Source organism: Petromyzon marinus, chromosome 25 (assembly GCF_048934315.1).
Source record: "Petromyzon marinus isolate PM22_M1 ecotype Great Lakes invasive population chromosome 25, UKy_Petmar_22M1.pri1.0, whole genome shotgun sequence".
Taxonomy (NCBI): domain Eukaryota; kingdom Metazoa; phylum Chordata; class Hyperoartia; order Petromyzontiformes; family Petromyzontidae; genus Petromyzon; species Petromyzon marinus.
The window spans coordinates 17,936,995-17,943,159 of NC_133691.1; the positions used below are offsets into that span (position 1 = coordinate 17,936,995).

Sequence of the window (6,165 nt, forward strand, 5' to 3'; positions counted from 1 at the left end):
GGGGCTCTGCCATCTTACTTGCGTGGCTCAGCAGACGGACCAGATGCTCGACTACCGCCTCTGCGAAGGAGACAAGCAATGCCATTGCAGGAGAGGACAACGATGCTGTAACTCGCTCCAATAGGCTCAACAACTGCAACTCTCTCTCTGCCCTCCCACCCCCCACGTCTCATCTACGGCCTCCCGATAAGTTTCATCATCACTCTCCAGATGACTCAAAAAACAAGTTTAACACGAAGGCCTTCGCGACCAATATTATCCATAATAGAGATTTTTGGGTTAGGTCACATAAATAGTGCATATTAACGCGTATTATTGAGTGCATGTTTACATGATCTAACCCAAAAATCTAGATGGACTAAAAAAACCACTGGCAGACTTCTCGCACCCGTATGCAAGACGATATCGCCCCAATATTCGAATTGTTCAACTATCCCCCGAACCAGTCCAGGATTAATTTCAAGATCACACTCAGCATTCTGAAGGTCCTCCGTGGTCTGACCCCCTATGTACAATACAAGAAACTACATTTTATTCAGATTGTGCTTTCGATATCGTGTCATGAGACGGAGTATCCACTCGGATCTCTCACGGAGCAGCGGAACCCGTCCTATTGGAGAATGGCCCGCAGAAGAGAACATCACAAAGCTACCTCTGACATTGCTTCTAGTGACCTCTGGTCCACAGAGTAAAGGGAAGCACATTCCCACCCACTCTGTTGAGCCGATATTGGACTTGGTCAAATTAAGTGCATAGCCATTTATTTAGTATGTCTTGGGTTTTTTTGACAGTCATTAATGACCGAGCTGAGACCATCAACTGGCTGCACTTGACAAAAGCAAGTTTAATCACAGGTGGTTACCCGGATTCGAACCCAGGATTTCAGCGTTTCCAGCTCAATGCTAATAATCTCTCTCAGCCACCCGGGTCATCTCGATGTAAATTTGACAAACTGATGCGTCGTGATATGCCAAACTCTTACTAATGCATTAGTAATAATCGAGACGAGATGTGAAATAAGGTGTTTAGAGAAGCTACGACAATTCAGCGCGCGTGCAATCCAGTAGACTCTTGATTATCCGTGTGCGGTTTATCTGATTTGCGGATTAACCACGCACATGAGATTTTTACTTATTAATAACTCATGGATTTTCCCTTAGGCCCAAATTAATAATCTAAAAATAGTTATACATTGTAATTCTTGGAAATGTTTGTTACAAGTCACGTGCTTATATCGAGCAAATATGTGCGCCCATGAATCCGAAATCTACGTGATCACCTCGACAGTACAGTAGTTGCATATCTTTACAACAGTGGGTGGAGTTTGATTGATGGTGATTGGCGTGGCTCTGCTATCCACTTAGAGGGCCGAGTCTTCTGCTCGGGAGCAGGAAAGTTTTATCACCGACCACGTGCATCGATCGGTTGATCGTTAGTTTGTGTCATAGAGATCCGCAGAAAATAGATATCTTTGGATCATCCGAGATTTTTTATCATCCGCAGCCATCTTCCCCGTAATTAGCGCGGATAATCGAGAGTCTACTGTATGTGAAAATTTGTCTCCTTACTACCCGGAAGAAGCGGCGGTCTGGTGTCGGGAGTGCTGATGTTGCCGAGAAACGTGGCCGGTTTCTCCTTGACCACGAGGTCGCGAGGAGTATCGAGGGAGCCACAGCACAGGGCCAACTGAAACAGCTTCCGGGCCAGCGTGTCCCCTTTCACCTGCCCCAGGAAGTCCTGCACACACTGTTGGTGGAAACAATAAAGGACCCAATCCACTTGCAGCCATATCACTCTGTTGGGACAAATAGAGGGTGATACATGCATAGGTGTCTGACCAATTTCAATGCCCCCCCTTACTTTTGTCTCAACGTGTGACTGAATTTTGTGAAAGCGATGGCCCTAAATATTTTAGAGGAGAGTTAATTCAGTGGTAGAGAAAGTTTTTTGATAATGGTGGAAGTATCCACAGACTTGAAACGTATGGCGATTATCACTCATTAAATAATTCCGAGGACAAATGTATTATGGAAAATCTTTGACAAATGTAAGCAAATGCATGAACTTTCTCGCACGGTAATTTTGTTGCATTAAGTCCAGACGCCATGGCCCCCACCTTCTTCAGCTTATTCACAAAGATGTCCTCGGCGTTCTGGAAGACCTGCAGCACCATCTCGGTCGCCGGCTGTGTCGTGAACTGTCGGCGAAGATCGGCGCTCGTCCCTGGCAAGGGGAACGACTCCAACAGGTATTTCTTGATCTTGTGTGGCCGGCCCTCCACCTCCTGCTTGATGTCACACTCGATGCGAGCCAGCCCACGGTCCATCACCTCCCGCTCGCCTTTCTGGGCCTTGCCGATCACCTAAACAAACAACACAATGTTAGCAACTGTGGCGGCCACAGGTGCAGGGCAGTGCTGTAGTTGCGATGATGGAACACGTGATGGACGAGTGGTTCAACAGCGAATGCAAGGTGTGCTGCTAATGCACGATTGCAATCGAGAGATGGGATTGGTGGATCCTAGCAGCAGTGGCTTTTGGCAAGCCATCGAACAAAGACAGTTACCGCATCACTCGCTTTCAGATGGGCTTCTGCGGCCAACTGGAATGCTCTTCCTTCCGATATTAGGAAGCCATTGGAGCTATGCACTTTTAAATCTAGATTGAAAACAATTTCTTTAGAACTGCTTTTTGTGTTCAGTTTGTTGCCCTCCACACCTCCGATTAGCACAGTTGGCTACGTACAGTGCGAAAGAAGTTCAACATATATACATGTGGTTTTACCCAATCCAGTCATTTCTGAGTACTTGTTTAGATTTGCAAATTTTGATTCTGACGCCGGTACACATGTCCTCCTCATTCATTAATAACAACACGGGATTTTTTTTACATTATTTGTGAAGCATATAGAAATGCAGTTTTGGATAATATTAACGAGGGCGACTCCTAGGATCGAATCGCGAACCTCTGAAACAAGCGACAAATGCACAACCACTCGGGAAAGAATATTTCTGTAAGGAGCGGTACAGTAAAATAGGCCTCAGCCTTCAATACGATATATATTAACATGATGTACTTACACGAGCAGTTACTTCAGTGCTCTTGTCACAGCACTGCACCCCCAAAACTGAAGTCGTGTTGGAAGTCTGTCTCAGACTGCATGACAAAAGGATACACCGCATTCACTTGACAGGGAGACAGGTGTAAAACTTGTGTGCCTGAGCAACTGAGGATAGCTCAGCATTGTGGCCGTGTAAGGCAAACGCAGGGGCGGGGGAATATTGGTAAAAGGCTGATGCAGTGTCACTCTCAGGTGTGAACACAGCGACATGTACGTTGTGGCTGTGTGTCAGCAATTCCAGAACGCATTTAATTCCGAAAGTAAACCCCCTCAAGGGCAACAACAATACATACTTGAGGCAATCTTGATTTGAAGCTTTCGCGACTGCAGGAATCCACACTCTTTGGTTCTTTCGGTAAAGTCACGTAAAATCGAGGAGGAGGCCGCTTTCCTACCTTACAGTTACACGATAATTTCTCACGTTAACATCACTAGCCCTGGCCACTTCTTTATGACCCATGGGCTACACACATTTCAAACCATTTAAAACAGTCTGCCTCAGCAGCACACCAAGGCTTTCCCACCTGATGACGGACGCTTGTGTTGCGCCCGAAACGTCGTGATTTATTTTATTTTATACCTACGTGACTTTACCGAAAGAACCAAAGAGTATAACTTGAGGCATCCAATAATAATACAATTCGCAGTCAACAAGCGACGCAATGCATACACACGTACACACACACACACGCTCGTACACGCAGGCACGGCACGTACGGAAATGCCCAGAGGTATGCTGGTGATACGGATGCCCAGATCGTGAATATCCGGAGCCCCGTATCGTTCCATGAGATGCTTCAGCAAGTCCGGCACCTTGAAGCGTGCCATCACTCCTTTGCCTCGGGAGCTGCGGCTCTTGGCCACGAAGGTCCTAAACTCTGCCGCAAACAACAACAACACGAGCGGGTTATGCAGAGCGCATGCTAGGGGAGCAACGACGACGCATTGATTCGGACGTGATCATTCATCCTGAAGATCGCGATATGCACACCGGATCGCATGCGTAAGAATTTATGTTTTAGATTTGTATACGTTGCGTGTCATTGTTTCACATTGTCCAACACCCACCCACTCCAGTCACTAGAGCCGGCTGTGTTCACGTTTTAAAACAAGGCGTTGAATCTAGAATTTATTCACGAGCCCTCAATCGCGATAATCGATTGATTCGCGACATGGGTGGTTGGGGTGGCGCGTATCACTTCTGTTTATGTCTGCAAGGAATCACTTGCTGAGCCTTCGTATCATTTCAAATACCAAACAAATTCATGCATCAGTAGCACTGGGGCCTTGAAAAAGGGAAAAAATCCGATAAGCGACGTTTCGGGCAATGACCCTTCTTCATATTGCATAGAAAGGCCAGAGAGATTGAGTGAACAATAAAAATTGGAAACTGCACTTCACAGCGATTACCGTGTTTCAAAAGTTATTAGGTAACCATTCATATGAACCTTATGGTGGGACCCCAGGGTCCCATAAGTCTCCGGCTCTTGCATAAACATTATATTATATATAATGTAAACATTGTATTATAATGTAAACATTATATTATATATTCTATAAGCATTATATTATATATAATGTACACATTATATTATAATATAAACATTATATTATATTTTGATTTAAAGCTTTCGTGACTGCAGTAATTCATATTCTTAGTTTTTTCGGTAAAGTCACGTTGAAGAGAAACAACAAAATAACAAAATATATATAAAACAATAAAAATTCTCACGACGTTTCGACCATAACTCAAACGGTCATCATCAGGTGTGTCGGTTTGCATAAATTTATTTTGAAAACGGCATATTTATTTATATATATAAAAAAATAACGTTTGCGTCACGCGCAACGATTGGCTGTTTGCCAGGACAAGTCCATCTATTTTTTGAAAAGAGGAGGGGGGAGACGAAATTTGTTTTTATGTATGCTGTCTGAAAGCCACTGTAAGCGTGAACAATCAATCAAGAACTGAAATGATTTATCAAATCTTTCCAATGATTGCTAAGATAGAATCCATCTTCTCGGTTGAAATTGTCTCTGTGTTTGTATATGTGGATAGCCTCATGAACGAATCTCTCATGGAAGCCAGATGGCTTACAAAGAACCTCCGTCTTGGAAAAGTCAATGGCATGTGAGCCTACTGAATTAGAACAATGATCTGCTACGGCCGAGGTGTTGGTCCTACCGTGTTTAAGGTCTGCTTTATGTTCACGAATGCGGTCCGAGATATGGCGTTTGGTTTCTCCAATGTAACTACTACCACAGAGGCAACTTAGTTTGTAGACACCAGGGTATTGTATGTCCGGAATCACATCTTTTACAGACGGAACCAGATCACGGATTTTATGTAATGTGTTGAAACGGACCTGGATCTTGTGTTTATTCAAGATTTTGGAGATCTTTTTTGTGATCCCAGCAATGTAGGGTAAAGTGATGGTTTTGAAAGGCTCCTCAAGAGGGTTCTTCTTCATGGTTTGAGTGATAGCTTTGCGGATTGTATAGTCGGAGTAACCATTAGCCCTAAGAGCTTGGTGTACGTGCTTGAGTTCACTGCTTATGTGTTCCTGGTCGGATATGCATTGGGCTCTATGATACAGAGTCTTGATGAGAGAATTCTTCTGTGATGGATGGTGGTGGGAATCCGGTTTCAGATAAGCATCCGTATGGGTAGCTTTCCTGTAGACAGAGTGGCTCATTGAACCATCAGGTCTCTTTTTAATTAGGACATCCAAAAAAGGTATCTTGCCATCTATTTCGACTTCCATGGTAAATCTGATGGCTGGGTGTATGGAATTGATGTGGTCGAAGAATTGGTCTAGAGCAGGCCGGCCATGTGGCCAGATGACAAAAGTGTCATCCACGTACCTCTTCCATAAGGTTGGGCGCAGAGTGGCAGTCTGGATGGCGTCAGTCTCAAATTTCTCCATGAAAATGTTAGCTATAACTGGAGAAAGGGGGGAGCCCATTGGGGTGCCCTCAGTTTGTTTGTAGAAAGTTCCATTCCAAGTGAAGTATGTATTGGTTAAACAGTGTCTCACCAGGGGG

The 6,165-nt window shown here is 44.5% G+C and overlaps 1 long non-coding RNA gene across 1 annotated transcript; it reads right to left on the bottom strand.

The window, feature by feature from the left end:
* Positions 1–2,186: 2,186 nt before the first annotated feature.
* Positions 2,187–3,986, bottom strand: LOC142929114 (uncharacterized). The gene is made up of 3 exons (XR_012945269.1): positions 3,838–3,986; positions 3,080–3,155; positions 2,187–2,362 (listed from the first exon to the last, which is right to left on the bottom strand). It is a non-coding gene; the product is annotated as an uncharacterized LOC142929114 (long non-coding RNA).
* Between the last annotated feature and the right edge of the window lie 2,179 nt (positions 3,987–6,165).